The following is a 17,610-nucleotide window of genomic DNA, read 5'->3' on the forward strand; positions in this document are numbered from 1 at the left end:
AAGATTAGTTCTTTGTTACTTATTCAAATAGTTTATTAAAAAAAAAACGCCTAAAAACTACCGACTATTAACTTCAGAATTAAAAACTAGGTGAGAGTCCCACTATTATTTAATTATATTTTTTTATTTTATAAGGTCTAATGCCTATACAGTATACACGTACTCTTCATACAGTAGTTTATATGTATGTTGCTAATGCACTTGAAGTTGTTATGTTCGTTTTAGTCGTTGAATAATAATAATTTGAAAAAAATTGGTTTTAATGTTTTTGAAAATTCTACCACTATTTTCAGTAGATGTACCACCCTTTTTTTTTTGAAAATCTACCACTAAATAGATTTTAGAAGTGACAACACTGGTAGCGACTGAGATTCAGCAGAGCAAGCAGTGAATCATGGCCGCGTCACAATGAACTTTTTCATATAGATGCGTTTAACGCAATCTTATGTGTATTGAATAGATTGCACGTCTTTTTTGGGAGACCGGCAGATCGAGCGACGGACACTAGCGCCATCTGACATACAAAAGTTGGCACCCTTAACTTTTGCTACATGTAAAGCATATGAAGAAGAATTCGACACTTGCTTTGGCAATGAGTGCTTTCTCACTTTGACACACAAGTGAATTTATTTTTCTCTTTTTTTAGTACTTTTCCAACGTTTTTAGCAATTAAAAAGTGCATTTTAACAAAAGAATGTGAGACCAAATATGTTAGAAAGTATTTTTCTTGTATAGTGAGAATATTTATAACAGTGCTTCGTGAAATTTTGTATGTGAATGAAGACGTCGAAATATGTTTCATCTGATAAGTCTGAAGTGCCGTTTAAATTTACAAACGCAACATCTTGCGTAATTATGGCAGTCGGTTCTATGTATCGGAGCGACTCGGGATTTTTCCCGACCAAAGTCTGTCATTTCAGTGTAACCCCCTTTAACCCCATTATGGCGATGTTACTGTAACGCATAAGATTACGTTGAACGCACCTATATGAAAAAGATCATTGTAAAGCGGCCATAAGATTCAGCAGATCAAGCAGAGAATCAGTTTTCGGTGGTGCCTCAAACAGTAAACTATACTTATCCACACATACATATATAATCGCCTTGTTTTCTTACACGTGTATACGTTTACGTTTGCGCGTAAAAAACCGCTTATCCTCGCTTATATAATGCTTCGGAAACCCATCTCGTGTGCAGTGGTTAAATAACTAGCTACAGCACAGGGTGTACGGAAAAGCGAAGACACAACCCTCTGATGGCCATAGTGTATGCATAGTTGAATCAGTTGAGATGAATTGTGGACATGCACCATTTTAAGAGGTGATACATAGAATTAGTGTTGAGGTGAAACATAGACGCATATTTCAGTTACATATAAGTATAATGCGTATTAAAATTTAGTAGTACTAATTCTATGCGCAGCAATTTCAGAGGTGTATTTAAAGTTTGACGCTTAGCAGTCCATATAACGTTTAAGCGTAAACGTCTATAGATTTAAAAAAAAAAAACACAGCTAATATTGCGTTTGCGTTTGAAGCTCTGCTGGCTTTGTGCACCACTGACTTGGATGAAGCCAAAATAGCATTGCGACATTTGATTCAATTGAATATTCCCACTAGTTTGATTGATGATAATTAATTTCGTGCAGCAGTCTTAAATCAATTAACAGGCTTGTATTATTTTATTTTTATTTTCTACTCAAGCCATTAAAGTAGGAGGAAAGTTCACATGAAGTTTGGGGGTTGGTATGTTAGAATCTTTTTATATTTCATGTAATAATACAGTTCCACAAAATTATATTATATTTTCTCCTTAAAGAGATTTACAAGGCATAATCGAAACAGCTGTCGCCTACTCCGTCCTGGTGTCACGTTGTTTAAATTTTTCCCCAATAGTTATTAAATAAATTATAAAATAAAAATTGCTTCAAATAAATGTTTCATACATTTAAAAGCAATGAGAGCAATCCCCGCTTAATGCATACTAGACTGGGTCGAAAAAAAAAAGTTGCTAAAGTCCGCCCCTAAATTTAAAGATTATGTTGAGAGGGTTTCGGAAACATTTTTTAATTTTTTTTATCCTTCGAAATATAGCCGAAAAGGTTTTTCGTTGTAACTTGGTTATTTGACTTCCGATTTTAAATTGATATGTCATTATTTTGCCCTTGAGAAGCATCACATTTACGTTTAATGTCCATTTAAGCTATGAAGTCGTTTTTCACATGATTAGGTCAGCTAACAAAGTTGTACCCCCCCCCCCCCCCCCCCCCCCCCTAAAGTATCCTTTTTTCCTTACCAAACGAAAGTACTTAAAAATTCAAGAAAATGTTGCTTTTAAACCATATTACTAAAATAATAAACAAAGAAGTTATAGCACTTTCAATATTTCTTGCAACTGTTATTTTACCTGATTCTTTATTATACTTAGACCTGAAAGTCATGATATTTTTGAGAAAATTATTATTGGGGTTTGCATTGAAAAGTTAATAAGGATATGCCAAACATCATAAATAGGGGAAGTCAAAGTAAATAAGTGAGTCAAACCTGTTGTTTCGTATTTATAATAATAACACTATGCGACAAAATCAACTTTTTTTCTGGGTATTGGACAAAAAACCCACTTTCTTGTAGAGATTGGGGCTTAAGTAAACAAAGTACTATCTCCGTTTTTCGAACTTAGACTCAAAAAAATAGTTATCGGTTTACGACGTTCGAAGTTCGAAATTCTACATTTCGAATTTTATTTTTTTTTTTGTTAACGCGTCAAATAACCAAGTTACAATGAAAAAACCTTTCGGCTGTATTTCGAAGGATCAAAAAAAAACCCTCTCAAACATAATCTTTAAATTTAGGGGCGGACATTATCAACTTTTTTTTTATATGCGGACCAACCCAGTCTAATGTATACCAAAAAAAAACTAAAATCTCGTGAAGAAATGTATTGTTTAAAAAAATTCAAAGAATTATAGATAATAACTATTTTTGTTTCCGTTCATTGCAATTTTGAAAATTTCGTTAAAAATTTGGAAGGAAATCTAAAGCAAATACGACAAATAGAAGATCTTATGAATAGGCTCAATGTGCTACTATATTAACTTTCTCACATATGTATGTAGGGGCTAACACTCAAAAATTCATTTAAGGTTGCCGCATATTTGCATTAAGTGAAATTATATAGGTATACCATTATTTCTGAAAAATTTTGGAATCATTTCGGAATGATCTAGCTCTAGAACTATTTTGGGATCGTTTGGGTACTTATTTGGGACTATTTCAGAAACACTTCATGACTATTATGGAGACCATTTCGATACAATTTGAAGATTGTTTTCGTATTTCTACGAAACGGTATTATTTCGATACCGTTTCATTGCGTAATTATTACGGTATGATTTTCCGGAATATCTCGAAAGTGCTTCATGCCCATTTGGAGATCGTTTCAGGAGCATTTTATGATCATAGGAGGACTATTTTAGCATCGTTTGCAAACTATTTTCGAATCATTTTGAAATGGGGTTTCGACTATGGATCATTTAAGGATGATTTTTGGATTATTTTTGTGGTCAGTTTGGGATCTTATTCGATTTATTTCAAGAATGTTTCGGGATCATTTCAGAAACTTTAGGGAATTGTTTTATGATCTATACCGCTAGCATTAAGGGGCCATTTTGGGCTTCCTTGCGGCTTATTTTTAAATTCTTTTGACATCATTTCGGTATCGTTTTTAGGGTATTTTGCGGGACTATTTATTGATCATTAAGGAGCTGTTTTGGAAATGTATCGTGATCCACTCAAAAAATCGATATTTGGCTGCCACTCAATATGGGTTTTTAAGATAGTAAAAAATTCGGGACCATATCGGGATAATTTCGCTCCAGGACTTCTTCTTCATAATTGGCGCTTAACCGTTTAAACGTTCGCAGCCAGAAGAAACGACCAAGGGAGTTTAAATCCTTTGCTCCAGGACTCTTTTGAGATAATTTCAAGACTTACTTGAGATTATTTGAGGGACCACTTCGGCATAATATGCGGATTGTTTTCATAGTAAATGCATAACCATTTCAAGACTGTTTTGGAATATTTCTAAATTATTACGAGATGGTTTCCAGAAATATTTCAGAAACATATTTCATGACCATTCCGAAAACATATAGGGAGCATTTATGATCATTGGAGGATTATTTCAGCATCATTTGAAGTTTTTCCGTGGTTAGTGTGGGATTGTATTGGGTTCATTTTCAGACGGCATCATAATCTTTTCAGAGCAAGTATGGGACTATTTTATAACTATGCCGCTAAAATTAGGAGCAGTTTTGGTATTCTTTTATGGCTTATTTAGGGATAGTTTAAAGACCATTTCGTTATCGTTTCCGGAGTTAATTCGAAACTATTCCAGGATGACATCGGGATTATTTTGTGGACTATTCCGCAGCGTTTTCGATAAAAGTTCCTCATAATTTGGGAATCATTTCAGGAGCACTTCTTAATTGTCTTTGCGACTTTGTCGGTGTTGTTTTCGGGATATTTTCGAATGATTTTAGCACAGTTTCGGGATTGTTTCAGTATTTTTTTCCATCATCAAAATCATTTCGGGACTGTCTAGGCATTGTTTCTTGATCGTTCAGAATTTTCCCATATTAGTCGTTCAACTTACCGGTATTCTCAGCTTACCCGTAAAATTCTGGTAACCACTGACAACTGTCATTGCCCAGTTTTCATTGACAAATTGAAAATTATAAAATCTGTTGGAATTTCACAATAACAATTGTCAATATATAAGATAGTGTGCAGTCAGAGTTCGAGCACAACTCCCAGAGTAACGGCTTTGGAGGCTCTAACAAGGTACAATCGAACCAGCTGCCACCTTGTCCATCCCACATGTTCTGTCTATAAGGTTAAAATATATTTCGAAAACAAGAATACATTTTTGGGGGAAGAACAAATTGTGTTTTTCTTTTTTGTTTGACAAAAAAAATCCTTTTTATTTTTTTAGCGCAACTGCCCATGTACCCATTTGGGTGCACAACAGCACCTCTATCGGCAAACAAAAATTATGCTCTGGAAGTCACTTACCGTAACCGTCCTGCTATATGGTGCAGAAGCATGTACCATGACAACATCAGATGAGGCGGCTCTGGGAGTGTTCGAGAAAAAATTTTTTCGAAAGATTAACGGACCTCTACGCTACGGCAACGGCGAGTACCGAAGAAGATTTAACGATTGACTGTACAGGCTTTACGCAGACATAAACATAGTTCAACGATTTAAAACACAGCTGCTACTCTGGCTGATTCATGGCTGATTATGCGAATGAAAGATGATGATCCGGGCAAATAAAGTATTCTTATCGGAAACTGTCTATGGAAGCAAAGGAATAAGGCTGCAACCACCTCGCTGGAAGGAGCAGGTGGAAAACGATTTAAATTAAATTGGTGTTACCAATTGTGGTCAGTTATCCCCACGAAGACGCGATTGGCGTGCCTTGTTGGACGGCCATTACCGTTTAAACGGTTAAGCGTCAATTAAGTAAGAAAAGAAAATCGATAATTGTGAATATTTTGTAGGAAAAAATTGCAAAAATTTATTGTAAATACATGAAAACTAGCCAAATAGCTGGCTTTTCTTCGCAAGTTCTTTGTTTCCTTGGACCTGACTGAGATGCGAAGCTTCAGTTAGTATGGAGAAAAAAAATTTCACTTACTAATAGAGAACTAACTAACTGATGATGGCGAAAACGGCCCTTAATAGAATGATCAAAATATCGATACTATCAAAGATATATTTTTTCAGTTTGTTTGAACACCCTAATGTGCATACGCATAACCATGTTTCACGTAACCACCTTAGAGCTAAGCAAGTGATTTACTCAGCTGCTGCAACAAAAGGTAATAATAATGATAACACAGCAACAGACAACAAATAACTTGGTGGACAACATCAGCATCAACAATACAACCAATACCTGCAAAGAAGCACTCATACTGCCACGTATTTATGTAATTATAAAAATGTGCTTTCGTGGGCACATTTAAGCGTTTGGCATTGAAACGAAAGTTGTGAGTATGGTCTAGGTATTCATATTTTAATGCACACGTATGTGCATATTTAGGGAGATATATGCATGTGCATAGGTGAGAAGATGCCCAACAAAAAGTGTTAACATTATATAAGGCTCATTTTATATAGCCCAAACGCTTATGCCTTCAGGCCTTACTTCTTAACGGAATATTAGTTGTATAGCGTATTCCTTATAAAACTACTTATTTTTGTGTACTTATGCCATCAGGCATAAGATTTATCTGAAAGACAATGTATAAGGCTTATAGCCTATATAAAATAAGGCTTCCTCCATAAGGCGTTATAAAAGATAATACTTCGAGTACAAACAATTTTATGGTTTATGAATTAAGAAGAATAAGGAATAGTTTGCTATAAATGAAATGTACAATTGAAGCTCAAGCTGAGTATATAATGTTCGGTTACACCCGAACTTAGACACCTTTACATGTTTTATTAATAGTTAGAGTAATTTTTAGCGTAAATTAGCCCTAAATAAGGTGTTATAAGGCGTATGATGCACTATATTTAACTTATTTTAAGTGTTATTTGTCGGGAGTAAAAGCAGTATTCCTTATGTCTTAGGACCGCTTATGCCAGTTTTTGCTGGGTGAATTTGCCCAAACATACACATGTTGGATATACATATGTAGGTATGTATGTATGAATGCATGCACAGCATAGCTCACCGGGCAACCTCTTTGCAAGTTGCTCCCAGTGGCACAATAAAATCCAGACCACCGAGCACTGTTTCATTGTCCAGCAGAGCAGCTTTTGGTTGTTAATTCGTATGTATAAATAATTTTTATTTTATTTTACATAACAGCGCTTATTCAAAGATATATACATTTATTCACAAGCTTGTGCTTAAAAAGTAATTTTTTTTTTGGAAATGCAAAATAATGCCTAAACACGCTACGCACTCGTACACATCCGTTGGAACTCAACCGCTGTTAAGAGCAACACAATAACAAACAAATGAAGCCAACATTGTAGCACGCATTGCTTTACCTTTGTCCAGTATGTAATGCGTTAACGAGCGACCTACAATCGATCGAAATGTGCATCTAATTTCGGCAAGCCGCACATGGGCGCAAATTTACACATACTTGAGTATATAGTGAACTCCCAAGTCAGAAGTAAATGCAGAGCCTAAAGAACATGCTAGCTTGTAGCTTCAGAAAGAGCTTAAGCGCAGATCTCCTCTCTTTTGCCCGCCTAGCTTAGAGATTTACAAACAAGCATAAATACAAGTGAAGCTAATATAAGCGTGTTAAAAAGAGGCAACATCTACACATGATCAACTAATCAGGAAAGGCTAAGGAAGTATTTACTTATCTGGATGCATTTATACCGTTGACTTCAATTTACCTTCATTTGACATTCATCCTTTCACATGCAGAATAAATTATGTTCAACTGGTCTGCTAGTAAAGACATCACATAGACCGAATGTGTCCATAGTGTTACCAGATTTCGTGTGATGACTCAACTGGGTATGCCTTTAAATTAGCCCCTGGAGCTTTGATCTCGCAAGCGCAAAACACGGCACAGAACGCGCTTGATCGTTTTCCTCCTGCAACTTGCACTTCCTATATCTGCTGTCACTTACAAGGCGTAATTTAGAAGCATGTGTGGTTTGAAGATACGAACAGCTTTGCTAGTCTAAGCAAGAAATTTTACAGCCAGGCGCTTCAATTCAAGCCTGAAATACTGTATTGATAATGCAGCTCTCCTGTTTATCTCTCTCAAAGCGAACTAGGACTACTACTGATTCTCTTTAACGCTTCCTTGCTCTTCTGGATTCTTCTGCGTAAAGTACTATGTGATACAAGTGACTGCGCCTGCAGCTTAAGCACGATTCCTCTATCAAGACATGCTTGATGTCCCTGTTTTGAGAAAACAAACGGTAATTGGAAGCACAGAGCCAATTTAATTATTTTTCCATCCATCCCTGGAGATCACCTCTTTCCTCTATTTCCTTTGACCTTAATTCGAACCCCTATCCTCATATCTACATGAAGCTTATACAGGAAGTGATCAGAGACATTTTAACTCGAATACTCCAAGAACTATCCTATCTTCTCTCGCCCCCATCCATTATTCCGAGCTATACATCAGGAGATGTCTGTTCAATTCCCTACTCAGTCAGTTCATTTTTTCAAAGAGCTATTCACCTTTTCATTTCTAAGCTGACATTTATTTTCGCTGTTGATGTTGGCTCCCAAATAGACGAAGTCGTTTACAGTCTAGATTTTATATGCGTTAAGAGGGACGTGGTGATAAGTGAACAGAAGTTAAGATAGGATTGACACCAGAGCCGAGGGAACCCGAAGAAATTCCCTCGTTATATCCACCAATTATTAGGAAAATCAGTTTGGAGCAGGGCGAGACAACTGAGTTAATTGTCATCATTGGAGTTTGCCCTTAAGGTATTCTTGTGGAGCACAGCCATAGACGACCTCCTTCAGTTACTGAAATCCATTGGATTTGACACACAAGGGTATGCAGATGACTTAGTAATCTGTGTCCCAGGGATGCACGGCTAAACAATATACAATCGCATGCAAAAAGTCCTGCGCAACATGGAATGGTGGTGTGATACCATGGCGGTGTGATACCAAAGCAAACCCCTAGGTATTTTGCTGACACTGGTCAGAATCCTAACGTGGAATGCTAATCCAGGTGCTACCTTAAACAAAGCAAGAAAAGCTATCTTCGCCTGCACTGCAGCCTATGGCAAAACGTGTGGGATATCTTACAAAATGGAAATTTAATACTGTTGTGAAGCCCAATAGTCACTTATGCTTCTACATCGCCTAGTTTATGTTGGGTGCGATGAGAACGTCCCCTGCTGATGTACTTAGTGCCTTAATAAGAATATTTCCGTTCCCTGTTCTAATAGAGAAAGAGCCAACACGATAGATACACGATGACTTAAAAAAATAACTCTGAGCTAAAGACCGGAAACATGGCAGGACATATTAAATTAGTAAGACAATGCATGCGTAATTCCGTGGAAAGTACCGTTTGAGAAACAAGTAATCTATATACTGAAGTTTGGTACACGGATGGATCAAATCACGGATCAAACAAAGAATCTGATTCAGACCACACTGGATTGAATGCCAAGAGTATAGGCAGGCCAAATTATTATTATTTACACCTAGCAACGAAAGTATTAGCTAAACTCATTAATCTAAGCAGAGAGACTCTACGAAATCTCACAGGGTAGAATACGGGACTCTGCAGTCTACGTCATCACCCAAGTAAGTTAAATCTATCCGATACACAAATCTTTCGGTTTTGTGATCTGGAGGTTCTTCGCCCCATCGGATAGGTGCGACTACTCAGAGGACCTACGAAATCTCACTGGGTAGAATACGGGACAGTTCAGTCTACGACATCACCTAAGTAAGTTAAATCCATCCGATACAGAAATCTTTCGCTTTTGTGAGCTGGAGGTTCTTCGCCCCATCCAACAGATGCGACTACTCAGAAATTGTCATCAGTATCCTCTAACGGCAGTCAGAGAAAACTTGCAGTTCCAAACGGGGTTTCAACGTAACCCCGTTTCAAATTTTGTGCAAATGCGTCGCTATGGCAAAACAGAGAATCTCCCATCTACGTGGTGTGACTCTTAATCCCTTTGTGATATGACGTAAAAAGCCTGAGGACGTACTTAAAAACATTAGAAACGTCTGCATACAGAGATAACCTGGAGGTTCAAGCAAAATAGATCTTAAACAAAGATTCTTAATAAAGGTCGCAGTGTATTGAGGTCCAATATTATTTATAATAAGAGTTGCGTGGCTTTTAAGGCAATGCGCCAGCCGTCACCTCTTCGTGATTTCGCTATGCGTTCGTCGCAAGACTTTTTTCGCTTCTTAATTCAATCCAGAGAACGCAGAACTTATCACGGGGATAACTATAGCAATATCGGATCATCGCTATTTTAAATGACGAATATACATAATGTGCTTACATCTGAATCGACACACTGAGCAAAACTTCTAAGAACTAGGTTGGGTTAGGTGGTAGCTGCCCTGATAAGGAACGCTCACTTGGACAACACGAAGGTCCGTTGTGATACCACATACAACAAAAATACCGGTGACGTAGATAGAGAATCGTTGGGTTGCAACGATAAAGTACCGTATGATACCGATCTTAACCTTGGATAAATCCTCGGGAGATCCAAGTGAGTCGCGACCGAAGTACTTTCGCCTAGTTCTGGCAAAAGCTGGGCAATCAAACATAAAGTGACTTGGTGATTCCACCTCATCATCCTCCATAAAGCTACAACAGGATGGAGTTTCCAGTGTATTGAGATGTACCTCATGGATACCCATGGGTCGGTGCCTTTCAAAACCCCAATGAGCATTGATAGGTGAGCCTTAGTGAACCCAATTATTTCGGCGGACATCCTGCCATCCACTTTCGGCCAGAAAGAATTTGCTACCCTGCAATATGTGGCGTCCGGCCAACGTTTGCTGAGCTGATTCGAGGCCCCGCTATGTAGGAGCAAACTACAGGTGGCCACCGGAATCCCGAAATCCCTACATCCATCTTCATCCGGTTCAGTTGTACCGCTGCGGGCTAAGAGATCCGTTAGACAGTTACCCGGAATATCACTATGGCCCGGAACCCAGATAGTCTTAATTATAAAAAAGTTCGATGCAATCGCAAGCGGGGTTAGGCACTCCCAGACCACCCTCGATCGCACTGTAGTTGAACTCAAGGCCTTGATAGCCGCTTGGCTATCAGAGTAGATGTTAAATTTCCCAACCGTAGTAGCACTGGATAGCATTTCATCCACCGCATCCTTAATCGTAGCACCTTCCGCTTGGAATACACTGCAATGATCCGCCAACTTAAACTTGCTCTTCACAAAAGACCCTCCCACCAACCTTTCCGTCCAACTTCGATCCATCCGTGAACAAGTTAACGGGCCCCTGCCCCAGATAATTCCTCTTCCCCACTCCTCTCTCGGGGGAATGACTGGGATGAAGGTTGTATAGGGAGCAGTTATCGGCATACAATAGTCCGTCCTGTCAGGGATAAAGTCGAAACTGGTAAGAAGGCTAGAGTGTCCGAAATCGGAAAGCCCATAGCCCATATCACGAAGCCTGACCAACGACTGGGCCGCGACTACCTTTCCCGCAATATCTACTGGATGTATGTTCAACATGATATTCAGTGCCAAGGTAGGTGTTGTTCTGAGAGCGCCACTGATACCGATCAGCGCTGTCCGTTGCACTGACACTAGCATTTTGGAGGTGCTCCCCATGTCCAGTAATTTCCACCAGACCAGCACCCCATAGAGCAGAATCGGCTTGACCACCAATTCATAAACCAGTGTACTACTCCTAGCGAGAGCTCCCATCTCATTCCGATAGCCCCCTGCAGCAGTACAAGGCAATCGCGGCCTTCCTGGCCCTATCTTCCTCATTGTGTCTCGAGGAGAGTTTCTTGTCCAAAACAATTCCCCAATAATTAAACCCTATCGGAAAGTACCAACATTATCACTCCAATCGAAGGAGTTCTGAAAGCGGGCATCTTATATCTCCCAGATCCAATTCCGTTTTTCCCGGATTGACCGCCAATCCACCATGCAGCTCCACAAGAAGCTCGTTTACTACCACAACCCAAAGCAGAGGAGATAGGACACTTCCCAGTGGCGTTCCCCTGCACACCTTCCTCTAAATTATGGCGCCTCCGTACTCCGCTGCCACAATTCTGCTGCATAGAAGTTTTCTAATAAATTCAACCAGAGCCGCCTTGACTCCTAAACCCAGCAGAGCTCTTTCGATTGCCCCCGGTAAGACATTGTTAAAAGCCTCCTCGATGTCTAGAAAGGCCCCCAGAGCAAACACTTTGTGTTGATTTACAATCGAATGGCGAGCGGTTTCCGTCGGTCTGCCCTTGCAGTAGGCATGCTGTGAAGCCGACCGTAACCCCCATTCCCGTAGGTACAGGTCAGTCAACCGCTCAAGCGTCTTAAGAAGAAACGACGAGGCACTGATTGGCCTAAAATCCTTAGGTGATACATGAGAGCTTCTGCCGGCCTTCGGAATGAAGGTGACCCTAACCGTGTGCCACGACTTCGAGATATAGTTAAGCCTGAGGCAGTTAGTGTAGGAGATGGCCAACCACCGGCAGGAAATCCCTTAAGACTTTTGAAGTTGCGCAGGAATGATGCCATCCGGGCCCGGAGACTCATAGGGCTTGAACGAACCTATAGCCCTAAGAATTACTTTTCAAAAATTTTGTTTAAGTAATGCTCATTGTCACGATTTTTTTTTTTTTTTTTAACTAATCGACACACCCTAATATTTGCACATAGTTCGCATCCCAAAACAAAACTTGCAAATTATTTGATCATTCAGTAAAACAACCAAACAATGTAAGTGCACTATCCACTACTTAATTAATAAATGAATTGCCTCAACATAATTTACAGGCAATTGCATATAAATTGAGCGCTTTCTTATTTGAAGTCCACTCGTATGTACATACATACATAGTATGTAGGTATGTTTATACGAATATTAAATACATCATTTGATTACATACGGCACATATGTACTTATGTATGTATTTGTTTAAATATAGTTATGTATTGTTTTTTGTTGTTTAAGTTTTATTCTTGATGATTAATATTAATGTTATCGACTTTTATTTCACCACATTGTATTTGTTGTGTTTATGTGTGCGACTCTTTGATATGTATGTATATGTATGTAGGTACACATATTTTTAAGCAAATACGATTTTTTTTCACTGTACTTTCCAGCACGACAGCTGTTTGTTTTAATTTCAATACAAATAAATATTTTGTATTTATAAAAATTTATTTTTTTTATTTCATATACCACATTATTCCCCTTTTTATAATCCCTCTTTTAACTTTTTCTTCTTTTTTTGTTGTTTTTTATTTCATATATTGAACTTTTTAGTTTAAGTTCTCGAAACCACTTCACTTTGCTTTATATGATCTTAACCGTTACCGTAATTATTGAAAGCAAAAAAAAAAAAAATAGAAACATTGTTAATTGTCACTAATAAATTGCTTAACACCAGCGCACATTCGATTACAAAACTGAGATACGTACATATGTACATATGTATGGATGTAAGATCATATTATGTGTACATCTGTACATATATACATAAATATGTAAGTATCTATGCACTACATTAACTTAAAAAATATCTATGACATAGGTATTTATTGTTGTTTCTTTTTTTACTAAATGAAAAATTGTGTATTCTAGTACAATTTTATAAGATAATTTTTTATTTAGATATATATTTATTAGAAAACAACGAGCAGATAGACGCCAAAGACACGTACGCTTACGAATACGATTAAATCGAAAGTGATGGCGAGTCAACATCGGCACGCAAACCAAACGCTTATGATGTTTCCACATTCTCAAAAGCACTTTAAGCATTCACTTCTCAATACCGATACGCTCGCTTCCATATGACGCTCTTATACTATAATATATATAACTACTTGGCATATACATAGTTTTGTGTGCTCTTAATAACATTTGAATAAAGCTTTTCACGAAAGCACAATACTACCTATTAACCGGTGTATTATGTATGCCACACACGCACACGCACAAACGCCTGCAAATATACTTTTATTTAAGAGCACAATCACGTTTTAGCAGACCCTCTCATAAGCACTCTCAGAACTTGTTGTTGATGTACGGATGTGTGTGTGTGTTAATCTTAAAAGTTTTTATAACCGGTCGGAAACTCTCATCTTGGAATTTGTATTTTTCATGTCAAGAGCGTAACAACTACATTGCATGCATATGTGTTTGTCGCAGTACCCAGCAAGAACTGACGTAAGCGGTTGTAAGCAATAGAGAATACTGGTTTCACTACTGACATATAAGCGTTAGAATAAGGTAAATATTGTAACAAATTTCGGGAAATTCCTCTTATTTCAACCTTCTGCTAACGTTCGAATCACTAAACTGTTGAATAAATAACTCCAATATTCAATAATGTAAAATGATTACTCAGCTTTAACTCCTTTTATACTCTGTGATGTCTCGTTCGCATACTTCTAGGCGTTTCTATCTTCTAGAATTTACTATTTGCTTACCAGCTATAAACTCATCAGCTAGAACTACAGATGCACAATTATAGCTTCTCGCATAGCCATATGCGCGTATATATGTATGTGAATGGATACTTTTACCGATGATTGCCTACTTTTGGGGGTATCTCAGAGATATGCATGTGTTTGTGCGTTTCTCTCCGCTGCTTATATGGACATATGTATAGACATAATGATTAATTTCTTTACGTACATACCAGTGTGGTAGCTTGCTTTTTTGTTGTTGTGGCTTTATTTACTTAGTATCAGATTAGTGATGTGAGTATCACTTAGTGTCACTAATATTCATATATCATACTACTCATATATTACTTTATTTTTGACTTATTTTAGACTTATTTACGCTACATATATGCCTCATCCCTAAGGTAAACCAAAAAATAAATGATTTTTTGTTTTTTTTCAGACTTTTGTTTAAGGATTCTTGGTTTAAATAAAAAATTAATTTAAGAAATATTAATAAACCATAGAGAAAATGGAAATGTCAAAAAAAATAAATAGACAGTAAACAAAAATCCAATACTATCAGTGATTTGCAACAGAAGGCGCAACGATGTTAACATATAGTTGGTAACAAGGCCGCATTAACCCTCTACGGGGCCCTAGGCAACCATGAATTTGGGGGCCCTTTTTTCACGTTCGTTCCCTTCTTTTTTCGATTAAAAAATACAAACTTATATCTTTCATAAAAATTTTATTGTCACAATATAATAATATCAATAAAATTACTATCTACGTTTTAAACATGTCGTTTTCTACATTTGTTTTCGGCAAATTCATCAATTATATCATCAGTATCGATTTTGTTCAATAAATCCGACTCAATGCAAAGTATACCTAACAACACGAGTCGCTCTTGTCGCTTTGATTATTTTTAATTGCGAGAAGGATCGTTCGGCAGAACAATTTGTGATCATTAATGTTAAACAAGTAAGGAAGGCTAAGTTCGGGTGTAACGGAACATTACATACTCAGTTGAGAGCTATGGAGACAAAGTAAGGGAAAATCACCATGTAGGAAAATTAACCTAGGGTAACCCTGGAATGTGTTTGTATGACAGGTGTATCAAATGGAAGGTATTAAAGGGTATTTTAAGATGGAGTGGGCCATAGTTCTATAGGTGGACGCCATTTAAGGATATCTCCATAAAGGTGGGCCAGGGCTGACTCTAGAATTTGTTTGTACGATATGAGTATCAAATGAAAGGTGTTAATGATTATTTTAAAAGGGAGTGGGCTTAGTTCTATAGGTGGACGCCTTTTCGAGATATCGCCATAAAGGTGGACCAGGGGTGACTCTAGAATGCCTTTGTACAATATGGGTATCAAACGCAAGGTGCTAATGAGTATTTTAAAAGAGAGCGGGCTTCAGTTTTATGGGTGGACGCCTTTTCGAGATATCGCCATAAAGGTGGACCAGGGGTGTCTCTAGAATGCGTTTGTACGATATGGGTATCAAATGAAAGGTGTTAATGAGTATTTTAAAAGGAAGTGGGCCTTAGTTCTATAGGTGTTCGCCTTTTCGAGATATCGCTATAAAGGTGGACCAGGGGTGACTCTAGAATGCCTTTGTACAATATGGGTACCAAACGAAATGTGTTAATGAGTATTTTAAAAGGGAGCGGGCCTCAGTTCTATGGGTGGACGCCTTTTCGAGATATCGCCATAAAGGTGGACCAGGGGTGACTCTAGAATGCGTTTGTACAATATGGGTACCAAACGAAATGTGTTAATGAGTATTTTAAAAGGGAGTGGGCCTTAGTTCTATAGGTGGACGCCTTTTCGAGATATCGCCATAAAGGTGGACCAGGGGTGACTCTAGAATGCGTTTGTACATTATGGGTATCAAATGAAAGGTGTTAATGAGTATTTTAAAAGGGAGTGGGCCTTAATTCTATAGGTGGACTCCTTTTCGAGATATCGCCATAAAGGTGGACCAGGGGTGACTCTAGAATGCGTTTGTACAATATGGGTATCAAATGAAAGGTGTTAATGAGTATTTTAAAAGGGAGTGGGCGTTAGTTCTATAGGTGGACGCCTTTTCGAGATATCGCCATAAAGGTGGACCAGGGGAGACTCTAGAATTTGTTTGTACGATATGGGTTTCAAATGAAAGGTGTTAATGAGAATTTTAAAAGGGAGTGGGCCTTAGTTCTATAGGTGGATGCCTTTTCGGGATATCGTTATAAAGGTGGACCAGGGTTGACTCTATAATGCGTTGGTACAATATGGGTATCAAAAGAAAGGTTATAATAAGTATTTTAAAAGGGAGTGGGCCTTAGTTCTATAGGTGGACGCCTTTTCGAGATATCGCCATAAAGGTGGACCAGGGGTGACTCTATAATGTGTTTGTACGATATGGGTATCAAATTAAATGTATTAATGAGGGTTTTAAAAGGGAGTGGTGGTAGTTGTATATATGAAGGCGTTTTCGAGATATCGACCAAAATGTGGACCAGGGTGACCCAGAACATCTTCTGTCGGTTACGCTTTTTTTGCTCAAGTTATCGTGTTAGCGGCCGAGCGGAAGGACAGACGGTCGACTGTGTATAAAAACTGGGCGTGACTTCAACCGATTTCGCCCTTTTTCATAGAAAACCGTTATCGTCCTAGAATCTAAGCCCCTATCAAATTTCACAAGGATTGGTAAATTTTTGTTCGACTTATGGCATTAAAATTATCCTAGACAAATTAAATGAAAAAGGGCGGGGCCACGCCCATTTTGAAAATTTCTTTTATTTTTGTATTTTGTTGCTCCGTATCATTACTGGAGTTGAATGTTGACATAATTTACTTATATACTGTAAAGATATTAACTTTTTTTTTTTAATTTGACTTAAAAAATTTTTTTTTAAGTGGGCGTGGTCGTTCTCCGATTTTGCTAATTTTTATTAAGCATACATATAGAAATAGCGGTAACATTCCTGCCAAATTTCATCATGATATCATCAACGACTGCCAAATTACAGCTTGCAAAACTTCTAAATTACCTTCATTTAAAAGTGGGCGGTCCACGCCCATTGTCCAAAATTTTACAAATTTTCTATTCTGCGTCATACGTTCAACTCACCTACCAAGTTTCATCGCTTTATCCGCATTTGGTAATGAATTATCGCACTTTTTCGGTTTTTTTAAATTTTCGATATCGAAAAAGTGGGCGTGGTATAGTCCGATATCGTTCATTTTAAATAGCGATCTGAGATGAGTGCCCAGGAACCTACATACCAAATTTCATCAAGATATCTCAAAATTTACTCAAGTTATCGTTTTAACGGACGGACGGACATGGCTCAATCAAATTTTTGTTCGATACTGATGATTTTGATATATGGAAGTCTATATCTATGTCGATTCCTTTATACCTGTACAACCAACCGTTATCCAATCAAAGTTAATATACTCTGTGAGGTCTG

General features: G+C 37.8%; 1 protein-coding gene across 5 annotated transcripts in view; it reads right to left on the bottom strand.

The window, feature by feature from the left end:
• The window catches only part of ps (RNA-binding protein Nova-1-like protein passilla), a 310,155-nt gene extending 296,653 nt beyond the window's left edge, over positions 1 to 13,502 (bottom strand). For 2 of the 5 annotated variants that reach the window (XM_067761216.1, XM_067761212.1), the window contains exon 1: positions 13,413 to 13,501. The gene's annotated coding sequence lies outside the window, so the exon portion shown is untranslated. Of the gene's footprint in view, positions 1 to 13,412 lie in introns of all 5 variants that reach the window. The other 3 variants (XM_067761211.1, XM_067761208.1, XM_067761209.1) reach the window with 2 other exon arrangements.
• Between the last annotated feature and the right edge of the window lie 4,108 nt (positions 13,503 to 17,610).

Source organism: Eurosta solidaginis, chromosome 1, assembly GCF_040869045.1.
Source record: "Eurosta solidaginis isolate ZX-2024a chromosome 1, ASM4086904v1, whole genome shotgun sequence".
Classification (NCBI taxonomy): Eukaryota; Metazoa; Arthropoda; class Insecta; order Diptera; family Tephritidae; genus Eurosta; species Eurosta solidaginis.